Here is a 24,191-nt window from a genome sequence, read left to right as displayed (position 1 = left end):
AGCTCAACTTCTGCAGTATGTATGAAGCTCATTATGAACTGTATTTAACCTGCTGTACTGATCAATAAAATTGGGCCTGTGATGATCTAATTGATGTCCTGATCTCCTTCCGTCGACAAGCAGGGACAGTGGTAGGGTCACCAGGGCCACCAGAATGGCCAGCAGGGACAATGGTAGGGTCACCAGGGCCACCAGGATGGTGTCATGATCCGCTCGTACAAGCAGGGGTTGTGATGGTTCGTTAACTGATCTCAGAGTGCAGAAGCAACACGGAAGGGGATTTTAGTATCAATCAAAACAAATGCACCTTTTATTGAGTGCCCACAGCAGATGTGATAGGAGGATTAGAAAGGAGAATAAAGGACAGAGAGAAAGAGAGGGAGAGAGAAAGAGGGGAGGAATAGCTGCCAGTGGAGAGATGAAACCCTCATGGTCCAGCCAATAGATCCGTCTTGTCACGTCAGGGAGAATCTCAAAGTGTTGGTTCTATTATAGTCCTCCACCAAGGGGGGGAACAGGTAAGTCTATTGAAACCACCGAGAGGGAATAGGTAAGTTTACAGACAGTCCATGTTCTCAGCAGTGAGTGAGACCAATTGGTCCAGGGAACACACCTGCAGGCAACACTTGGCAAACATCTGGCTTCAGTCCAGCCAGCCTCCTGTGTTAGAGTTATCGGGGTCTCAGTCTCAGCCCTTGGGAGGGGGCTTCAGTCTCCGTCCATCACAGTGGTCGTGAGGCAGATGAGGGAAACTTCACACTGTCTCTTACAGATGATCAGTGGGGACAGGTGACACTCACTCCTGGCAGTGGCTCTCGTGGCTGAAGATGCACTTCTGGAGCGTGTCCAGGGCGAGGAGGCTCAGGGGCTGCAGCACCTCCAACTCCACTGGCCCCCACCAGCTGCCACTGCTGCTGCCGCCCACTTATGGGGAAGGACTGGGTTGGGGAGGGAACAGGGAGGGGATCAGGGACAGGGGATAAATTTGGGGGTGGGACAGGGGTGGGAGAGGGGGAGGAGTTGAAGAGAGGGTGTGGAACAGGGATGTGGTGATGAACGAGGGATGGGGTTGGGGTTTGGGTGCAGCTTTGAGTTTGGGATATGGGACAGTAAAGAATTTGGGTACAGGACGGGGCTCGGGGTGCAGGACGGAACTCAGGATGCAGCAGTGGGTGCAGGACAGAATTTTGGGTGCAGGACTGTCCTACAGTGATGTTATGATGGTTGTATCCCCATCCATGTGTTCTGTTTATGCTGGATATTATGTTCTGTGCCTTCAAGACTGGCTCTGAAGTTTTGTTTTGGTTTTGTTATCAGCCGCTCCCCCACGGCTGGCAGGGCACAGAGACAGGGCAGTACATGGTGCTGCTTTTGCTTTTTTCTTGGCTTTTTGCTTTGCTCTTGCTTTTGTTTCTGCTCATTAGTTAGTTTAGTTAAGCACTTCGAATTTTTCCCTGGACTGTTTTCCTTTCCCTTTTTTGGAACCACTCGAACCTGCTCCAGACTGGGACCTGGGAAACACCGAGAGTTTGCACCTTGTGGCTGCAGCAGCTGCCCCAGCACCGGAGGGACTGATAACAGAGCGACCACTCCCAAGAGAGACTTTCTGAATTTGTCATCTTTTTCAGAGTGGTGAAAGAGTGTTGTCACCTGGTATTGTTCATTTTGTGTGCTGGGGGTGCTCTGCCTGTTAAATGAATAGGTTCTTTCCACTTCACTCCAGGGAATCCTTCCCGACCCGGTTGGGGAGAGGGGCTGTGTGGGTTTGCTTTCTGGAGGGGCCCCTTTGGAGGTTTTCTCCCACATTTGCCCTAAACCAGGACAAAATTTGGTGCCCAATGTGTGGGGCTTGAGAGAGAGTGGAAAAACCCCTGGTCTGACTGCATTTTTGTTGCCATTACTCTGTGTTGGCATCAAGCAGTTAATGGCCATGCTTTTTGAATTCATAATGTCTCTTGGGGTGGAGGCTTGCATACATTTCTGGTCCCTAGGTGCGGAGGATCATTAACGGGACATCACACCATGATCAATATGATCAAGTGAAGCCAATTTATTACAAAAAGCAAGCCATATTTATACTGTTCTCTATTGTTCACACCTCAAGCTAATACGTGATTGGTTAAATCCTTTTTGCACATGCATTTTGACATTTCAGTTAATTTTAGTTTGTCTTTCTTCTTCATGCATCTTGCTGTGGTTTTCTTGTCTGCCTTTGCATCCTGAACCTGAGTGTGTTGTTCTTCTTTTGTGTCTTTCAAGGGCACGGTGACCTTACTAAGTTTCTATGAAGGCTGGATTGTGCATATGTTGCATATATCCATTGTCCTGCAAAAAACCCTCAGCACTCCTCCCAATGCTTTCTGGTCATTCAAGTGCCCTTCAGCTGACTGGTTTCATGCTTTGAGCTTCAGGGAATTGCCCAATCTTTCTGAAGCTCAAATAAATATCGTATTAGTCAACATCTTAATTGTGTTTATATCTCACAGAATTACCTTTTCTTTTGTCTTTGTCTGAAACTGTTGCTGTACAGAAATCTCTGGGGGATGGTGGACATGTCAGATGGTGCTGGGACATCCCAGTGCACTTGGACCTTGGCTCTGCACAGGAGAGCACTTCATCCCCTTTCTCTCTTTTCCTCCCTCTGGGCATGGAGGGAGCTCCTGACTTCAGTGTGTGACTTGTGTGTGCAAAGAGCAAATCTGGGCAGAACTGGGGCAGGGAGGGTTTGGGGAGACCTTGGGATCTGTGCTGGGCACAGAAGGTGTTTTCCATTGCTCTGAGGCTGTCTGCGGTGGAAAGTGGATTTAATATCCAGCAGAGGGATGACTTTTGCATTCGATGGAGCTGTGCTTTCCCTTGGCTTTGTTGGCTGACAAGAAATGAACATCCCTCTGTGTCTCGGGCAGCTCCTTCTCCAAGGAAAGCAGGTGGGCGTTGGAGCCAAGGAGCTGAAAGCTGCAGGTGCAGCCTGGGCTGGAGGGAGCTCGGATTTGCACAAGGCTGCTCTGAGTGCCCGGCCTTGGATTGGGGGAAATGGTGGGGTGGGGGTAGGGACAGAGTCTGATTGATTGTCAGCCGTGAAGGGTCTTGATTTTCATATCTATTCCAACTGCATGAGGAGGTACTTGGATTCAGTGTCAATTGAAGATTGCACATACCAATTTATTAACAGGGAAAAAAACCTAAACGGGACCTAAGAAATCTTTTCTCACTGTTTTTTAAAATAGAATATATTCAGTTTGAATGCACTTCTGAAATCTGCTCAATTAACCACACAATATTTAAAAACTGAAATCAAATTATCCCCAGAGGCTTGGCTTGTTAAAGTGTTCTAAATGTTAATGAGCCCTGGGACACTGAATTCCTGCACTGAAGAGCTGAAGGCTGAACAAGCCTCTGGAGTTGTAAAATTCAGCAGCAGCCTCCAAGGTGCTGAGGATGTCAGCAGCCCCCACTGAGGCCATCCCTGCCCAGAGACCGTGGGGGAATGGGCAGACAAGGAGAGCGTCCCTGGGGCTGGGGCAGCACAACTCAGAGGCACCAGCGGCTCCAGCTGGGAAATGGAGTGTGGAATGTGGCTGGGAGCTCAAAAGAACAAAACAGCCTTTACTGGGAACTTCAGAAAAATCAGAGAAACTTTGGCAAAAGGGTTAGTATGACATTCAATCAACAAAAACCAATTCTCAAAGCACTGACTTGGCCCATTCACCTTCGCAAACTCTTAGCGTGATCAATTTTAAGTTACTCAAATTTTACAAGAAGCGTGAATTAAAAAGAGAGAAAGACAAAAATGATACAGAGAAGCACACACACAGCTACCAACTCCTGGATTCCAGCAGTGTTCAGATAGAAATTCCAAGAGGAGGTAGGGTCAAGATGTGTGCTTGCCTTGTGGTCAGCCTTTAATACCCCTTGGTCTCCCTGGGCCCTTCCCCCAGGTGGGCCTTGGGCTCATTTGGTCCCTCAGGAGCTGGGCTGGGGCTGCAGAGGTGGCTGTGGAGCATTGCCTGTGCTGTGCCAGGGACTGGCAGCCACTGCTGGGCTGGGATAGAGGCTCTGGGGGGATTGGGGTTCCAGGGCAGGGCAGGGCTGGGGTTCCAGGGCAGGGCAAGTTTGGACCTGCCCCTTCCTCCCCCACACACAAAATGTTTCTAGCCAACAATCTCCTCCAGTCTGTCACTACAGGGAATGCTGGAAGTGAAATCCCAATTGTGGCCATGGGCACCTGGCTGAGAAGGACAGTTCTTTTCCATAGGAAGGAAAGAACAGAGCCTCAGTGTTTGGAAGGCAGGTGAGAGTCTCACTAGGCAAGGCCAGCCAGACTTGTCAGGAATGGCAGATTTTTGTCTGGGAGCAGTCTTTGGATTTAGGGAATTCTGGAGGTGGAACCCAATCTCAGCCATGCATGCCTGGAGAAGTAGGACAGTTCTTTCTCATAGGGAGGAAAGCACAGAGCCTTCCCCAGTGTTTTGGGGACAGACCGGAGGTGACTCTCCTGAAACCACTGCCTGCCACACTTGTCCTGGCAATATTCCTATGGGAAAAATGTGGAGTTGAAATCCCAGTTCTGGCCATGGGTATTTAGAAGAGATTGACAGTTCTTTTCCTAGCAAGGAAAGCACAGAGCCGCAGTGCTCCAGGAGCTGATGAGAGCCAGTGCTTGACATTCCAACATCAGCCAGAGCTGTCCGGTGGCCCCTGGGAGCCCAAGCCAGCCAGGCCTGTTCCATGTTGCCTCAGTTCCATGGGAGCCAATGGTCCCTTGCTTCCATGTGTCCCTGAGGTGCCATAATGCCCCCTTGGTGACACAAGGCCCTGAAGGGTCCCAATGGTCTCCGTGGTTCCATCAGGCCCCACAGAGCCATAATGGTGTCTGGGTTCCATGAAGCCCCGCTGTGTCACCAAGGCCCCTTGGTTCCATGGGCTCCAGTGGTGCCACAATGATCCCCTTGATTCCATGAGGTTCCCTAGTGTCACCACGGTGTCCTTGGACCCTCTGGGACTCTCAGTGTGTTCCCAGTCACCCCCAGTATGGTTACAGACCCTCCCAGTATATCCCAGTTGCCCTCAGCACACTCACAGTCATTCCCAGTCACATCCACTTGGCCCAGTAAGGTTCCACTTTCCACCAGTATGATCCCAGTCACTCCCAGTGAAGGGAGGGGACCGGGACAGACTGGGACAGGCTGGGATGGACTGGGACACTGGGATACACCAGGATAAACTGGGATACACTGGGATACACTGGGACACACTGGGACGAAGCTGGGAGCAACTGGGAGCAGCTAGGACAAGCTGGAAGCAAAAGGGATCATCATGGCATCAGAGTAGGATCATACTGGGAGGGACTGGGTCTGTGCTAGAGCCAACTGGGATCATACTGGGAGGAAATGGAACTATGCTGGGATAAATAGGATCATACTGGGAGCAACTGGCACCACACTGAGGGTGACTGGGATCCTTCTGGAATCATACTGGAAGTGACTAGGAGCAGGCTGAGGGCAATTGGGACCATGGTGGAGCAACTGGGATATACAGGAAGTGACTGGAATCATGCTGGAGGTGACTGGGAGTGGCTGTGAGCAAATGGAATCATACTGGAAGCTACTGGGAGCAACTGGGAGTGAGTGGAAACACATTAGGGACAACTGGGATGTACTGGAAGAGACCAGGAATGACTGGAATCACAAAAGAACCATAAAGGAAGTTACTGGAATAATACTGGGAGTATCTGGGAGTGACTGGAATCCTACTGGGAGTGTCTGGAATCCTACTGGGTGATTTGGAGTGACTGGGACCATACTGGGGGCAAACGGCACCGTACTGAGAGTGACTGGGTTCATCCTGGAATCATACTGGGAAGGACTTGAACCATACTGGGAGTGCCTGGAACTATAGTAGGGGTGAATGGGAACACCTGGGATCATGCTGGGATCATGCTGAGAGTGACTGGGATGATACTGGGATCACACTGAGTGTAACTGGAAGTGACTGGGACCATCCTGGGGGTGACTGGGAGCCACAGGGCCCATGCTGGGAGTGACCTGGGGGGAACTGGCCCAGCTGGGGCTCAAGGTTGTTCTCCCCCAGGGCTGCCCTGGCTCCTGCTGCTGTCCCTGGCCCCACAGAGCCGAGGGACAGGGGACAGCTGAGGGACAGGAGACAGGGGCAGGGACGTGGAGAGGTAGAAGGGAGTTCCAGGGGGTCCTTGAGCCCAGGAAATGGGAGTCCAGGGTTTCCCAAAAAGGGGGGACCAGGGTGGGGACACTCGGGGTGTTCAGGAAGGGGCAGTTCAGGGGGTCTCTGGTTTTGCACAAAGCTGGAGCTGGGGGCTGGGAAAGGCAGGAATGGGGGTCCAAGGCATTCCAGGGCGTCCCAGGGTCAAGCCAATGGCCAGTCTGGAGGCTGGGAGCCATGGGATGGCCAGGAAAAGGGGAGCAGGGGGTCCTCATGTCCAGAAATGGGGTGTGAAAAATGCATGTATTTTATGATTGGCTTTTTGCAAATATTAAAATGAATATTATATGTGTTGTGTTAGAAAATAATGCTGTATTAATTTTCTTCAGTACTGTGTTAAATATAGTTTTAGGTTATAAAAATTGTTAAAATAGAAACGATGCTATGTAAGATGCTTTGTTTAAAAGAAAGGACTTGCAGCAAGGTAGCAGCCACAGGACACCTAGATCTTTCAGAGAAAAAGAATTTATGGCCTTCTTATTGGAAGAAACAAACTTCTTCCCACCTTGGAGGCGCTATTAGGATTAGAAGGAAGAAGTTGACACTGATCAGACAGAATCCTGTGTTTGAATGGAATTTATGCATCATGTATGAAGTGTATGAATATGCAACGGGCTATTGTTCTTAAGGGTTAATCCTTTGTTACCGGGGATCCTTTTTCGGGCCCATGATGCCCAGAAAAAGGTACCCGGACATCCGTAACTCTTTGTTTTTCTTGTCTCGTATTGTCTTAATTCAATTTGTCCAAATTGTTATTACTCTAATTGTGTTACTATATAACCATCTTATTGCTATTAAACTTATAAAAATTTTAAAAACAAGTGATTGGCGTTTTTCACAATTTGGTAGCAGAGGATGGTTGCTAACACCTCGCTGCCGGTGCTTTAGGAGAGTCAGAGTGGGGAAGGCGCGCCCTGCCCTCTTTGGCAGCCTCGCTCTGCTTCCCCTGAAGTGACGGACAGACGCAGGTTACGATCTGTGGACAAAAGGAGACAATAAAACAAATAAAAGGGAAAAAGGCTCCCTACAACCGCGGTAATTAGCCCCTAAGACTAGTAGTGCGCACGAATAACCCGGGAAGGAAAAAGGATTGGTAAGTATTTCTCGGGGGGGCAGGCATGGGGGGATGAATGCGTGTGAATGAGAGGAGGGCTGGTTGTCCCAGACCTGCACAGTGAGTGCGGAGTCTCCCATGCTGTGTTTCCGTATTTTTGCGAGAAAAGCGGCCAGTAAAGAGACGAAGCAATTGATAAGAGAGTGAAAGAATCCCCCGGGGTAACTGGGACTGGGTCTCAGGGAGGGGTTGGACCCCTCGGAGGTGGGGAGCAAGGTTTCCTAGCCCAATCCACTAGGAAACAGGACAGGAGGGGCCCCTAAAACCTGCTGGGTTGAGGGATTTATATTCCAAGAGCATCCAAGAGCAGGGTTGAGCAGAATTCTGTCGGACTGAGGATATGCCCCAGAACACTGAGGGTGGGACAACACAGCTAGATTGAGGGATGAAAATTTTGCCTAACAAGATCCAGGGTTGAACAACACAGCCGGATTGAGGGATAAAAAAATGCCCAAGAACATCCAGGGTTGGACAACACAGCAAAACAAATTAAATGCCCAAGAGCATCTGTAGTTGTACCACACCTCTGGGTTGAGGGACAGAAAATGCCCAAGAGCATCTGGGGTTGAACAACACAGCTGGATTGAGGGAAAAATACCCAAGAGCATCTGGGGTTGGACAACACGACAGGACTGAAGGAAAATTACCCGAGAGCATCTGGGGTTGGACAACACGGCAGGATTGAGGGAAAACTTGCCCAAGAGCATTTGCGTTTGGATAACACAGCTGGGTTGAGGGATATCCAATAGCACCGGGACTGGCCAGTAACACCTAAACTTGTAATAGGTGATGTGAAGGTAAAAGGTACCTTATTGCTGTTTTGTGGTGTGTGAGAGTGAGACACCCACAGAGTCAGCCTCAACTTCCCGGGCGGGTGGGAAGGGGGAGGCAGCGGAAAGAGGAGTGAGTGACCTGCACACCAGGCTGTAGCTCCCGGCTGGGTGGGGGCTTCTGGGCTGAAGAGGAGTGAGTGACCTGCGAACCAGGCTAGCGTTCCCTGGGCGTGTGAGGGGCCGTAGCTGAAGAGTGTGAAAGACACGCAGACAGCCTCACAGGGGAACGGACACCAGAGGCAGCCAGAGTCAGGGCCCTTCCAGGGGGCCTGGTGACACTGAGACCTGGAGGTAACCCCCAAAGCAAAAGAGGGGGCCACAAGGACCTGTGATTTTCTAGCAATAAGGATCCACTTTGTGTCTTGAGAGTGTGAAGGAATGTGTGAAAGTGAATGAGAAATAAAAGTGAGTGAATGGAGACGAATGAAAGTATAGGTAATGTCGATTGTGCATTTTAAGCCTTACCGTATCTCCTTGGAGGGAAGTGGATTGTATTGAAAAGCAGTGTGAGAAAAAGGGGGTTTTTTGGGTGTAAGTAGTTGAAAGAAAAGTGGTATTTAAGTTGTTAGTAAAAAGTGAAAAACGGAAGCAGGGGACGAATAGATAGAATATTGAAAAATGAGACAGAAATCCAGTAATGTGAATACAGGAAAAGAAAAACAGGAAAAAAAATACCAACAGAATTACCCCAAGATAGCACTTTGGGAGTTATGTTAACAAACAGAAATACAACTCCTTGCAAAATACAGGGTATGCAGAAGTTGATGAGAAAAAACATGCAAACTTGTGAATTATATACTTAAAAAGAGCATTAGAAAATTTAACACAAAAGAAAGGAGTTATATATTGATTCAAGGCATGCCTTTAGAGTAGCACATACCTTAAGAAAAATTTAAAAAGGGAGATTACTTAATTAAAGAAGAAAAAGATTAGTACATGAGAAACTTATTTTCGAGGTTTTAGAGGCATTAAAACTACCTAAGGGAGATAGCAATACTACATATTAAAGGACACCAAAAGGTAAAGACCCAGAAATAAGAAGAAATAATTTGGCAGATCAGGAAGCTAAAGATGCAGCAGAAAATAGAGCTGAAAGAGTTAATATTTACTCCAAATTAAGAAAAATTGGAAATTCCAAAGTTTAGAGAAGCAAAAAAAGGGAATTAAAACAAGATAGGTGGCGAACAATATGAATCGGGGAAATTGAAACACCTTGATGGAAGACAATTAGATAATAAAACGCTCACTAGGGAATAACAGAGGACATGTATCAAAAAAAGCCCGGTGGGATACTCAGGCTTTGTGTGTTCATTTTTTTAAAGAACTATGGGTGCACTGAGACTTTTAGAGTAGAAAAACAAGTACCTGAAACATGTATAATTTGCCAAAAGATAAATAAAAGGGTGATAAGAAAAACAATATGAGAAGGTCGTGAGTTAGCTCGTCGACCATTTCAAAGTATCCAAGCAGAAGTTTAGATTTGTTAAACTCTGGATTTATTTGTAAAACCCGTTTAATCCAGAAGAAAAAGAGTATACCACATGCTGGGGAGGGGGGAGGCTGTAATAAAATAACACTTTTGAAAGGCAATAAAAGCAAAACGGGGAAAGTATAGAGCTGAGAACAAATTACCTCATCCATTCCCGTTCGTTCCCCCACTCGTTCGCACCAGCCCTCCCAGCCCCTGTGCCGGCTTCGGCACACTCCGTCTGTCCCAGTCCGTCTGTCCCGGTCCGGCCGCCTGGCCCGCGGCCGCTCCGCAGTTCTTGCCGGGGCTGGGGGCCTGTCCTGCCGTGTGCACCGTGGTTACCGCGCTGATCGCACCGAGGGGGTCCCGTCTGTCCCATCCCCGGCTGCCCTGACTCTGTCGGCTCCCGCCGCTGCAGCCGGGGTCAGTCCCGGCTTTGTCTGTGCCGGATCAGCCGCCGTGAGCCGTGAGGGGGCGATCCCCGCTCCAGCTCGGCCTGCACCGGAACGGCCCCTCGGGCGATCCAAACCACAGACCCTGCCTTTGGAGCCCCCAGACCCTGAACTGGGCCGATCCCCTCGGGCGATCCGAACCACAGACCCCGCCTTTGGAGCCCCCAGACCCTGAGCTGTGCCGATCCCCTCGGGCGATCCCAACCACAGATCCCGCCTTTGGAGCCCCCAGACCCTGAACTGGGCCGATCCCCTCGGGCGATCCCAACCACAGACCCCGCCTTTGGAGCCCCCAGACCCTGAGCTGTGCCGATCCCCTCGGGCCATCCCAACCACAGACCCCGCCTTTGGATCACCCAGACCCTGAGCTGTGCCGATCCCCTCGGGCCATCCCGGCTGCACACCCCGCCTTTGGATCACCCAGACCCTGAACTGTGCCGATCCCCTCGGGCCATCCCGGCTGCAGACCCCGCCTTGGGAGCCCCCAGACCCTGAGCTGGGCCGAGTCTCCCCGTCCTGCCCTGAGCTCCATTCCCTTGGTAACCACAGCTCCGGCTGCTCAGGGAAACTCTCTAAAGGAATCACTTTATCGAAACACTAAAAGTTCAGTTAGAAGAAAGCCCTCTCCTGATTCTTCCTAAAGTACATGAGAAAGGCTGTAGAAGATAAAAATCCAAAAAGAATGAGATAAAGAGATTGGTCTATTTCCATTAAGAGAGGTTCTCATAGGAGGGGACGGATCAGAGTTTGTAAATGCTCCTTTGACTTCATCTGAGGTCTGAAATTTTAAGAAATAAATAAAAGGGATATTTGGAGAATCCCATAGGCATAGCTGAACAATTAGACCAACTTTTAGGTCCAAACATTTATACTTGAGAAGAGATGCGGTTGGTAATGAAAATAATATTTTTCTCAGGAAGAAAAGCAATCAGAGCAACTGAAATAAAAGCTTAAGAAAAAGATAGTGGAGACCCCCAGAGAAGACAAAATGCCAACTGTACCTCCTGAGTGGGGTTAAAATAATGAGGAGGGGAGTAAACACATGAATTGTTATCGTAATTACATAACCAAGAGAATAAATGAGACAGCATATCAAAGGCGAAATGCCAAAACAAAAGGTTTTTGAAGGGCAGCTTTTAAAGGGGAAAGAAGAAACTCCAACTAAATAGATAAACAAACTTGAGAGAAAAAGGAAAATGGTCCTAAGCAAGCGGAAGATCTGAAAATCTTTAAAGAAATGGGCACATAAAATAAATAAAGTAATAGGTTCTAATTTTTTTTGGAGACAAGTACCATCTGGAGCCTGTGATAACTTTAAAAGTGGGAGAACTGGAATTTGTAATAGACACAGGGGCAAAGAGAACCTGCCTGTTAAATGTCCCAAAAGGTTATAATGTAAGCAAACATATAGTGAAAGTAACAGGGGCAAAAAGAGAAAGTTTTAAATTTCTAGTCATTAAAGATGTGGTAATTGAAGGAAGAAACTAAAATTTAGATGGGAGATGTGTTATTGGTCCCAGGGGCAGGTAGCAATTTATTGGGAAGAGTCTTACAAGTGCAATTAAGAATAAGAGTTATATCAGAAAATAGGAAAATGACAGGTAGAGTTTTGAAATTAGGCCAAGAGGATGAAGGAAAAAAAATCAACAAAGAAGTTTAGGCAGAAGAAAGAAATAGGGGAAGATTAAATATCGACCCCATAAGGGTTACAATTGAGAGAGAAGAAAGAGAGAAGTTGAAGTAGAGAGGTAGTTGAGAAACTCTGAGATGTTAGAATGTGAAGTGATGACATCTTGGTGCTAGAAGAGAGTAGAAGTGTGAATGAAGGTTTTTGCATGAAAGGCAGAGAAATGTCTTAACACATGGTTGTTGGGAGGTTATTCAATGCCACACTGGGGTCCGGAAAAGCCTTAGCAGAACAGGCCCTGCTTGAAAGGAAAAGAGGATAAGTTGCCTAGAGAAAGAGAAAGAATGTCAGGAGCACCTGAGCACCGGGAGCACGCCAAGTTTGGGGTTGTCAGGGCTGGGAGGTGTCTGAGCGCTCCCTAGAGCGGCGGGGTCTCGGGGCTGCGGCAGGGACCGATCCATGGAGGTGCCCCGGGCGGCGCTGGCAGCAGAGGACACAGGTTTGCGGCCAGGAGCGGGCTGGCTCCGGGGCAGAGCTGCCGGGGGGCTCCCACACTGTCGGGGTGCCGAGCCCAGGATGGCAGCGTCGGCCCGGGAAGTGGGCCGGGAGAGAGAAGGAAAGAGAAAAGGAGAGAGAGAGAAGGAAAGAGAGAGAGAGAGACAGAGAGAGAGAGACAGAGAGAGGGCAAAAGAGACCCAGGGCAGCCCCCAGGGTCCCCATGCCCGGGGCTGCTCTCCCCGGCTCCGGCCCTGCAGCCAAGGGGCCGCGCCGGGGGAAGGGCCAAGAACAGCACTGACAGCAGGGCTGTGAAAAGAGGGGCAGGGGGGACTAGCACTAAAAGATAAAATCAAAGCAGAGATTGCTGACTCTCCAAACCTCACAAAGCGGTTTGTTTTTCTTAAGTAAGATGGTTTTTGGTTTTTTTTTTTTCCTTTTGTGTGTTTTGCTTGCTGTTAAAGAGTTGTTGGTTTTTTTTTTTTTCTGAAGAATAGGTTTGTAAAGCTAAAACAATTAAATGCTGCCCCAAAAGTAAAAAGCAATAGATGTAATACATCTCGTGTTAAAATTGGTCTAGCTTTTCTTATTTAACTAACTGTAACTCACAGAAAGAAGAATTTGCCTCTGCAGCTATTAGCACGGTTGGATAGAAGAAGAGGCTGCTATGGAGAAAGCCTTTAGCTAAACCCAGAAAGTTTGGGAAAAAACCCCACGAATCGTAAAAGTTAACACAGTATTATCTTTCTTTTATTACTATGCTATTAAGAAGTCCTTTCAAGGTACTACTGAAGCAACAATCAGAATCACAGAAAGAAGGTGAATTCATGCCAGCAGAATCAAAGGACTTGTGAAGAAACCTGAGGAATGGACTATCACATTTAAACTGGGTGATACTGAACTGACTTTCCAATGGGGACTGAGTGGTAATAGTTTAGAAAAACCCAAATTATCCGAGAAATGTACAAAGAATAACACTGAATTAAGAAATAAGACAACACTTATATCACTAGTTTCAAGCACTGCCTGAACAAAACATCTCTTTGGGGGAGGAAAACTTCAGATAGAAGGATCAAGACTGTGTTTGTATTCTGACCTTAGCCTGAGAATTGTACAGGGAAGAAGGGGAATTACCATTTCCATTAGTAAGCTTCATTTGATTCATTCCAATACTGGACATGCTAGCTGGGTTATAAGTAAATGCTTAAATTGTCAGAGTAATTAGTATTGTAATTCACAAAATTTATGCTCTGTTTGCAAAAAGGCGTTAAAGTAATAACTTTGTTTTGTGGATGGGAAATTCTAGTGCCTGTTGAATGGGAGATACCTGAGGAAAGGTAGGAGACCACAGTTAAAGAGTGTCGAAAACAATTTGCCTAGAAATTAGTTAAGAGAAAGTGAAAAGGAAATAGAGGGCGAGACCAGATTGGCCTCTGTATTCGCCACCGAGAAGATCAAATACACCTGCTGTGGGATGCAGCCTCACAGGCATGGGAGGTGGGAGTATAAGCCATACTGGCCCTCTGTTATTCCTGTTTCCAGCACTCATTTGTTGCCTTTTCCCTTTCGGCATACCAGCAAGATCGTGTCAAAAATGCTACAGAAAGCATCACATAGAAAGAAACCAAAGTTCCTCTTTTATTACACACACCCATGTCAACAGCCACTGTTATGACCCATCCAAATTAAGAACCTGTAGGCAAAATGGAGTAAATTATTGGATTACAAGAAACTTAGGAAAAAGTGGTAATAGATTTGGAATTGAATGTCCAAAAGGAGAGAGATGGATTTGTTTTAAATTTAATCTTGAAGACACAGTTCAAGATTTGGTAAAAAAAGAAATAATAAACGAAAAGGTAAAATCAGCACAGCAATCTAAATCTGCATTGACTCCAAATTTTCTGTTGAATCGTATTACAAGACTCCAAGCAGTTACAGAAATGGTAGCAAATAAGGCTGCCCAAGCATTAGAGTTAATATTAAGCCAGCTAAGCCAAACAAAAACTGTAGGATATCAGAATAAGTTGGCTTTAGACTATTAATTGGCCTAAGAAAGGGGTGTTTGTGGAAAGTTCAATATATCAGATTGTTGAAAATTGATGACCACAGAAAAGTCATTCTAGCAAAAGCAAAAGAAATCAAAGAAGAAAAAATATATATGCATACAGTAACCCAGGTACCAGTCCAAAAATTAGAAAACAGTGTTAAATCTAACTGGTGGGGGAATGTATTACAAGAAATTAAGATTTTTCATTTTGTGTTACAACTGTTTTTATGTTTCTTCCTTGTGTAATCCCCTGTTTTATTTGGCCAGTATAGTCCAGAAGATGCAAGTAGATAAGAAATATTGTTCAAGCCAAATTATTTACAAAGAATAAGTGTGGGGATTGTGAAAAATGCATGTATTTTATGATTGGCTTTTCGCAAATATTAAAATGAATGTTATATGTGTTGTGTTAGAAATTAATGCTGTATTAATTCTCTTAAGTACTGTGTTAAATATAGTTTTAGGTTATAAAAATTGTTAAAATAGAAACTATGCTATGTAAGATGCTTTGTTTAACAGAAAGGACTTGCAGAGAGATAGCAGTCACAGGACACCTGAATCTTTCAGAGAAATTTATTTATTGAATTTATTGCCTTCTTATCAGAAGAAATGAACTTCTTCCCGCCTTGGAGGTGCTGTTAGGATTAGAAGGAAGAAGTTGACAATGACCAGACAGAATCCTGTGTTTGAATGGAATTTATGCATCACATATGAAGTGTATGAATATTCAACGGGCTATTGTTCTTAATGGTTAATCCTTTGTTACCGGGGGTCCTTTCTCGGGTTCCTCATGCCCAGAAAAAGGTACCCGGACATCCGTAACTCTTTGTTTTTCTTGTCTCATATTGTCTTAATTCAATTTGTCCAAATTGTTATTACTCTAATTGTGTTACTATTTTTTGAACCATTTTATTACTATTAAACTTATAAAAATTTTAAAAACAAGTGATTGGAATTTTTCACAGTCCCTCAATGTACCAAAACCCCAAATCCCAAAAAAAGCCTCCCAAAATACTCTAAACTCCCCCAGACTCAGCGGGGCCGTCCTGGATCAGGGGGCACCGGCCGGTGGAACAGCAGACACTTCAGGCGGCCCTCGGAGCTCTTTGGGGAGGGGGCACCATGGGAGACCCCCAAAAACCGGAGGGGGGGGAACCCCTGCTGTGCCCCTGCCCCCTGAAACCCCCAGACCCCGGTTCAGGGTGGGCCTGGGACCCCTCGGGACTCCCAAATCTCCCCCGAGACCCCTCCAGGAACCCCCAACCCCCAAGAGCTCCCCCAGGGTTGGCCCAGGACCCCCTGAGAGCCCCCCAGACCCTGCCCCGACCCCCTCTCAGGCCCCTCCCGCTCCCGTCCCGGCCGCCTCAGCAGCTCCCGGAGCGCTCCCGCCGCTCCCAGCGCCCCCAGGGCACCCGCCCGAGACCGGGGGGGCCGGGACCGGCAGGAGAGGGGGGGGGGGGGCCGCTCCCGGCTCGCCTCTGATTGGCTGAGGCAGCGCGGAGGAGGCGGGCGTTGTTATGGAGAGGCGCGCCGTGATTTGTTGGTTTGCGAAGTGCAGCGCAGTCATTGGTTGGCTCGGCGAGGCGCGCCGCTATTGCCTTGGGGAGCCCGCGCACGCGGCGGAGGTGAGCCGGGGGGAAACTGGGGGTGTTTGGGGCAGGTCTGAGGGGAAATTGGGGATTTTTGGGGGCATCGACGGGAAACACGAGGGTGTGCGGTGGGATTGGCGAGAATGAGGGGATCTGAGGTGGGTCTGAGGGGGCTTAGGGAGCTTTGGGGGAGCTTGAGAAGGTCTGGAAGGTTCTCAGGTGGGTTTAGGGAGATCTGAGGGGAATTGGGAGGGTCTGAGGGGATTTTGGGGGATTGTGAGAGGAACGGTGGGGTTGTGAGGGAATCTTGGGGATTCTGAGGTGGCTCTGGAGAAATACGGGGGAGTCTGAAGGGATTTCATAGGGTTTGGGGGGGATTGAGGGGTCTGTGGGGGATGTGGGGCAGTCTGATGGATTTGGGGGGGGGTCTCAGGTGGGTCTGGGATGAATTTTCGGAGGAAATGGGGGGGGTCTGAGAGTCCTGGGGAGGTTTTGGTGTCCAGGGCGGTGCTGGGCCAACCCTGGGGGACTCTGGGGGGTTTGGGGATCCTGGAGGGGTCCCGGGGGAGATTTGGGGGTCCCGAGGGGTCCCAGGCCCACCCTGAACCGGGGTCTGGGGGTTTCAGGGGGCGGGGGCACAGCAGGGGTTCCCCCCCCCTCCCCGGTTTTTGGGGGTCTCCCATGGTGCCCCCTCCCCAAAGAGCTCCGAGGGCCGCCTGAAGTGTCTGCTGTTCCACCGGCCGGTGCCCCCTGATCCGGGACGGCCCCACTGAGCCTGGGGGGTTCTGGGGGCATTTGTGGGGATTTCGGGGTTTTGAGAGGGGTTTTGGGGATTTCAGAGTGGCTTTTTAGGGCATTAGGGGATTTTGTTGGGAGTTTGGGGAGAATTATTGGGGTTTTTGGAGGAGAATTATTGGGTTTTGGGATGGTTGCGTGATTTTGGGGGGGTTTTGTTGATTTGGGGTGTTTTGTTCGGGTTTTGGGGTTTTCTTGGGGGGGAATTTGTTGAAATTTTTGGGATTTTTTTTTAATTTGAGTGAGTTCCACTGGGATTTTTAGAGATTCTCTGGGGTTTTTGAGGGTTTTTTTATACTTATTGGGGATTTTGTGGCATTTTAGTGGAATTCTAGGGGGGCTTTGGGGCATTCCCTGGGTGTGGGGACAGGCTCAGAGGCACCAAAATCTCCTTAAAAGCCCCAAAAGTCCCAATAAAAACCACTGAATCCCAATTAAATCTCTCAAAATTCCATTAAAACACCCTAGAATCCCAATAAAAGCCCAAAAATCTCTTGAAATGCTAATCATCCCAAAAATCCTGATTAAACTCTGCAAATCCCCCAAAAATGTCCCCAAAACCATAAAATGTCCCACAAAATCTCCCCCCAAGATCCAAAGAAATTCTGGCAACACCCAAAAAATCCCACCAAAAGTCCCAAAAAACCCCAAATCCCCAGTGAATCCCACTGAATGCTCCCACAATGCCAATAAAATGCCCACAGAGTCTCCTGAAAATCCCAATAAACCCTCCAGAATTTCTGAGAATCCCAAAAAATCCTAACAAAATCCCAGTAAAAGCCCCAAAATTCAAAAACAGCCACAAAAATTTCAATAAACCCCCAAACACTTCCAGAAAAACTCCCCCTCAAAATGCCAATAAAGCCCCCCAAAATCCAAACCCCCCAAAATCCACAAAACCAGCCACTCCCAGTCAATCCCAGTATGATTCCAGTCGCTCTCAACGAGATCCCAGTGTAACCCAGTATGGATTCAGCTGCTCTCACTGTGATCCCAGTGTGATCCCAGCTGCTCCCAGCATAATTCCAGATGTGCCCAGTTCCTCCCATTATGATCCCAGTTGTTCCAAGATTAGTCCCAGTCCCTCCCAGCAGGGTCCCAGTCATGCCCAGTTGCCTCCAGGGTAGATTCAGTTTCCCCCAGCATCGTGCCAGTTACTCCCAGCGTGATCCCAGCTGTTCCCAGTGTGGTTCCAGTCCCCCCAGTATGGTTAGAGACACTCCCAGTATGTTTTAGTTACCTCAGAATGATCCCAGTCTTCCCCAGTCACTCCCAGTTTCCTCTAGCACAATCCCAGTTTCTATCTGTTGCTCAAAGGGTGGTCCCAGTTGCTCCCAGTATGATCCCAGTTGTAGTCTCAGTCCTCTCAGCACGGTTCCAGTACCTTCCAGCCGATCCCAGTTGCTCCCAGTGTGTCACATTTTCCTCCCAACACGGGCCCAGTAGCTCCCAGTAACCCCCAGTCAGGTTCCATTCACACCCAGTATAATCCCAGTATGAGTGTAGCCAGTCCCAGTATGACCCAAATCACTTGCAGTCTAATCCCAGTTGCTCCCAGTCACTCCCAGTCTGATGCCAGTGCCCCCAGTGTGATCCCAGTTGCTCCCAGCATGGACGCAGCTGTTCCCAATGTGCTTCCATCACTCCCCTGTTGTTACAGACACTCCCAGTATGGTCCCAGTTGAACCCAGTTGCCCCTGCTCTAGTCCCAGTTACTCCCCATACGGTCCCAGTCCCTCCCAGCATGGTCCCACTCACTCCCAGTTGCCCCCAGCATGGTCCCAGTTGTTCCCAGTGTGGTTCCAGTCCCCCCAGTATGGTTACAGACACTCCCAGTATATCCCAGTAGTACCCAGCATGTCTGTAGTCATTTCCAGGCACTGCCAGTGGCCCCAGTAAGGTGTTAGTTATCCCAATATGATCCCCCAGTCATGCCCAGTATATCCCAGTTGCCTCCAGCATGCATCCAGTCCTTCCCAGTTTCTCCAGTTTGCTTGCAGCATCGTCCCAGTTTCTCTCAGTTGCGCCCAGTAGCCCAAAGTGTGATCCCAGTTGCTCCCTTTCAGCCACAATATGATCCCAGTAAGCTCCAGTTTGATCCCAGTCACATGCCAGCCCTCCCAGTGTGGTCCCAGTGTAATCCCAGTTGCTTCCAGTCTCTCCCAGTAAGGTCCCAGCTGCCTCCAGCATGGTTCCAGTTGCTTCCTGGATCAACCCAGTCAGTCCCAGTATGATGCCATTTGCTGCCAGCATGCTCCCAGTCAGGCCCAGTATGGGGGATGATGTGCAGGGTGTGTTCCCAGTCACTTTCAGTTACTCCCAGTATTAGTCCAGTCCCTCCCAGTATGATCCAAAAATGATCCCAGTGTGCTCCCAGTCCCTGCCAGTATGAACCAGTTGTGCTCCACATGGTTCCAGTTGCTCTCTTTCACCCTCACTTTCCTTCCCGTCACTCCCAGTATCTCCCAGTGTACCCCAGTTCCCTCCAGCATCTTTCCAGTTCTTTCCAGTATGATCCCATTTGTTTACAAGCACTCAGAGTCAGCCTCAGTGTAGTGGCACTCACTGCCAGTATGATCCCAGTCACCTCCAGCATCATCCCAGTTGAAGTTCAGCAGTTTCCAATCACCTGCAGCATGCACCCAGTCACTCCCACTTCCTCCCAGTTGCTCCTATCATGTCCCCACTTGCTCACAGCTACTCCCAGTCATCCTCAGTATAATCCCAGTCACTCCCAGTGTATCCCATTTGCCGCTAACATGGTCTCAATTGCTCCCCGCAGGCTCCTGCTCACTCCCAGTATGATCCCAGTATGATCCCAGTGTCCATCAGTGCGATCACACGCTGGCCTGCAATGGCAGTACGATCCGAGTATGATGTCAGTACAAACACAGTACAATCCCAGCCACTCCCAGTATGTTCCCAGTATAATATCAACACAAACCCAGTACAATCCCAGTACGATCCTAGTATGATGTCAGTACAAACTCAGTACAGCTCAAGTCACTCCCAGTACGATCCCAGTCCAGCCCAGTCCCTGGCAGTGCTGCCTCTGCTGGGATCCCCCAGCCCTGTGTGCGTTCCCCCCCGGCGGATGTGCCGAGAGGAGCCCCAAGGGCTGGCAGTGGCCAGGCAGGGTCCCCAGCAAGGCCCCCAGTTTGCCCAGTTTGCCTCTCCTTTGGCCCGGGCCGGGCTCCCCCCGCCCACAGCGGCTGGGAGCAGCCGAGAGCCCCGCGCTGCCCATCCCGACCTGTCCCCGCTCCTGCCACGGGCTGCGAGGGCTGCGGGAACGGGGCACCGAAGGTGTGGCTGCTGCTGGGGGAGGAGGAGGAGGGAGGGAAGGGCAGGGTTGGAGGGGGAGAAGGAGGCGGGGTTAGGGGGGAAGAGGGATGGAAGAGGAGAGGGAGGAAGAGGAGGGACAAAGGAGCATCGAGGAAAGGAGAAAGAAGCACTCAGTCGTGCCTTCCTTGAATTCTCAGCCCCCACCCGTGGGATCATCGCCCCTCACAAAGCGCAGGCGAGCGGCGATTGGGGGGGGGGGGAGCTCAGCCCAGATATCCCGGGGGGTCCCTGGGTTGGGTTTTTGGGGGGATGTTTGGAGAATGAAGCAGTCCAAGGCTGAGCAGAAAAGGCCCCTCGGGGGGACATCGAGGGGTGCCGGTGGCGGCTGCCGGCAGAGGTAGCCTGGAGGAGCAGAGCCCTGTGTCCCCCAGGAGCCCAAAGTGGGGAGCCCAGAGAGGGGGCACCTGCGGGATGGGGGGCGATGCTCTTGGGTTCCAGAGTTCAGGCAGCGCTGGAGCCGCATGATTCCGGCCGTCCTGTGCTCCCGCCGCTTCCTGCTGCCGCTCCGCCTCTTCCTCCCTCCTCCTCGTCCAGTCCCGGAGCCCTCGCAGCCGGTGTGAGGAGCGGGGATGGAGCCGGGTCAGGTCGGAACGGGGCGAGGGGTGGGGGGATGGCAGCAGTGGGAGTGACTGGGCTGTACTGGGATCATCCTGAGAGCAGCTCGCGGGTGACTGAGTTCTACTGGGACCATACTGGGATCACACTGGGAGTGAGGAGGAGCGGCACGATAGCTCTAGCGCTGGGGGCGCTCCTGGGGCCCGGGGGGCGGCGAGAGCTGAGGGGGATCCCCAGTACCGGGACGCTCTGATCGCCCATCCCGGAGCACCGGGGGTTCCTGAACCCCCATTCCTGGGCACCGGGATCCCCTCGAGTCCCCATTCCCGGGCATGGGATCCACCCTGCACCCCCTGATCCAGCACCAGCAACCCCCGCACCCCCATTCCCGGGCATGGGATCCACCCTGCACCCCCTGATCCGGCACCAACAACCCCCGCACCCCCATTCCTGGGCAGGGGATCCACCCTGCACCCCCTGATCCGGCACCAACAACCCCCGCACCCCCATTCCTGGGCAGGGGATCCACCCTGCACCCCCTGATCCGGCACCAACAACGCCCGCACCCCCATTCCCGGGCATGGGATCCACCCCGCACCCCCTTCCCGGCCATCTCGCCTCTCCCAGCCCCTAGAGCCCCCTTTTCCTTCCTGCAGAGACCCCCTGGACCCCAGTTCCTGCCTTTCCCAGCCCCCAGCCCCTCCTTTCCTTAACACCGAGGACACCTGGGACCCTTATTCCCGGCCATCCCGGGTTTTCCCACCTTTTGCTGGGAATGGGGACACCGGGGATCCTTGGAGCTCCCTTTCCTGCATGCAGGAACCCCCTTAGCCCAGCCCGTGCCCCCTCTACCCACTGCAGCCTCCCCTTTTCTCAGTCCTGGAACCCCCAAACCCCATTCCCTGCTTGCCCAGCTCTCCCTTTGGTTCCCCCGTGCCCCCCAGCCCCCAAATCTCGGTGTCCCCCCAGTTCTCCTGTCCCTGCGTTCTCTGCCCGTGGCGCTGTCGGAGCCCGGCCCGGGCTTCCCCCAGTTGGTGTCCATGGGGTCCCTGGCTGGGATCCCCTTCCAGCGGGATCTCGGCACAGCCAGAGCCGGCACCACGAGCGGCACTGGCACGGGGCCACCGGGGAGCTGCCGCTGCTGCAGCTGCATCCTGCCATTCCCAGTTGCTCCCAGTTCCTCAGTGGCTGCGCATTCGGCTCCCAGCATACGCCTGGCAGCTCCCAGCACCCCCCAGACAGGGACTAATCACACCCCCTGCAATCCCAGTCCGATTGTAGCTACTCCCAGTATGATCCCAGTAACTCCCAGTATGATCCCAGTCAGTCCCAGTATGATCCCAGTTACTCCCAGTATGATCCCGGTCACTTGCAGTGTAACTCCACTCACTCCCAGTCGGATGCCAGTGGCCCCCAGTATGATCCCAGCTGCTCCCTGTCAATGCCAGCATCACCCCAGGAGCCTCCAATATAATCCCAGTGATTCCCAGTCTCTCCCAGTATATCCCAGTCCTCCCCAGCATGCTTCCAGTCACTCTCAGTTCCCCTCAGTTGCTATCAGCATGATTCCAGTTGCTCACAGCCATTCCCAGTTAATCCCTGTATGACTCCAGTCATCCTCAGTGTGATCCCAGTCTCACCCAGCATGGATCCAACTGCTCCCACTGTCAAACCAGTATGATCCCAGTTGCTGCCAGAGTAGTTCCACTTGTTCCCAGTTCCTCGCAGCATGGTCCCAGTTGTCCCTAGAATAGTCCCAGTCCCTCTCACCGAGGTCCAACTCACTCCCAGTTGCCCCCAGCATGGTCCCAGCTGTTCCCTGTGTGCTTCCAGTCCCCCCAGTATGGTCACAGACAGTCTCAGCATATCCCAGTTGGCCTGGTACAGTTCTAGTTAGATCAGAATGATCCCAGTCTTTTCCAGTTCCTCCCAGTTGCCTCCAGCATGATCCCAGTTTCTGGCAGTTGCCCAAAGTGTGATCCCAGTGGCTTCCAGGATGACCCCAGCAGGAGCAGTAGTCACTCCCAGTATGGTTCCACTCACTTCTTGGATGATCCCAGTCACTCCCACTATGATGCCAGTGGCCCCCATTATGATCCCAGTTGCTCCCTGTCAATGCCAGGATTACCCCAGGAGCCTCCAGTATGATCCCAGTGATTCCCAGTCTCCCCCAGTATATCCCAGTCAGCCCCAGCATGCTCCCAGTCACTCCCAGTTCCCCCCAGTTGCTTTCAGCATGATTCCAGTTGCTCACAGCCACTCCCAGTCACTCCCAGTATGGTTCCAGTCACCCCCAGTATGACCCCAGTCAGTCCCAGATACTCCCAGCGTTATTGCAGTCATGCTCAGAGTGACTCCCTGGCACTCCCAGTGTGGGCCCAGTTGCTCCCAGTCACTTCCAGTATGGTTCTAGTCAGAACCAGCACCTTCCCAGTCACTCCCAGTATGATCCCAGCCATTTCCCATAGGATCCCAGCATGGGCACAGCTGCTCCCATGATCATCCAGTGTGGCTCCAGTTGCTGCCATTTACCCCCTTTGTGGTTTCAGTGTATCCCAGTTGCTCCCAGCATGTTCCCAGTCATTCCCAGCTGCCCTGAGTTGCTTCCAGCCTGATGCCAGTTGCTCAGGAGGAGCTGGAGGAGGAGGAGGAGGAAGGGAAGGGCAGGGATGGAGGGGGTGGCGGGATTAGGGGGGAGGAGGGATGGAAGAGGAGAGGGAGGAAGAGGAGGGACAAAGGAGAATCAAGGAAAGAAGAAAACCACGCGGTCATTCCTCCCCTGAATTCGCAGCCCCCACCTGTGGGATCATCACCCCCCCCTCACCATCGAGCAGGTGAGTGGGGAGGGGGAGGGAGCTCAGCCCAGATATCCCGGGGGGTCCCTGGGTTGGGTTTTTGGGGGGATGTTTGGAGAATGAAGCAGTCCAAGGCTGAGCAGAAAAGGCCCCTCGGGGGGACATCGGGGGGTGCCAGTGGCGGTGCCGGCAGAGGCAGCCTGGAGGAGCAGAGCCCTGTGTCCCCCAGGAGCCCAAAGTGGGGAGCCCAGAGAGGGGGAACGCCGCCATTGGCGGGAGCCTCAAGAGCCTGGAGAGGGGCAGGGGGGACTCCTTGGAGCCGCTGCAGCCCAGAGCAGAGAATGAGGGGAGAAGGGAGCCCAGGAGCTCAAACAGCCCCGGCATCCCGAAATGGGGAGAGCGAAGAGGGGGGAGCTTTTGGCATTGCTGGGACTGCCAGCAGCCTGAGCAGGGCAGGCACCGAGGAGAATGGGGGCCCCCAATCCAAGCGTGACCCCAGCAGCTGGGACAGGGGGAACCCCCAAACACCAAAGAGGAGGGACCAGGCACAGGAAACTCCTGGGAGGCTTTTCCAGGGCTGAATCTTGGTGTTTGGGAGGTTTTTATGCCACCCAGATTGCCAGTGACTCCTAGAGATGGACTTGGGCAGAGGGACCTTCAAACTCAATGTGCTCATCCCTTGTTTTCCCCAAACCAGGATTTCCCATTCCCAACCCTTGGGAGGCTGCAAGGCAGAGGAATATGCCCCAGGACACTGATGCAGGTGAGGAGGAAGTCAGTGCCCTTTTCCCCTCTGTGCTGCTCCATCTCCTAGCCCAGCATGGCCCCGGCTGCAGCTCAGC

At 51.1% G+C, this 24,191-nt stretch overlaps 1 pseudogene; it reads left to right on the top strand.

Moving 5' to 3' along the window:
- LOC132077835 (zinc finger protein 208-like) overlaps positions 1-24,191 on the top strand; it is a 403,462-nt pseudogene that overhangs the window by 109,619 nt on the left and 269,652 nt on the right.

The sequence above is a fragment of the Ammospiza nelsoni genome, chromosome 10 (assembly GCF_027579445.1).
Source record: "Ammospiza nelsoni isolate bAmmNel1 chromosome 10, bAmmNel1.pri, whole genome shotgun sequence".
NCBI lineage: Eukaryota > Metazoa > Chordata > Aves > Passeriformes > Passerellidae > Ammospiza > Ammospiza nelsoni.
Note: the sequence above shows the minus strand (reverse complement) of the source record. Positions and strands in the feature narration are given on the sequence as shown.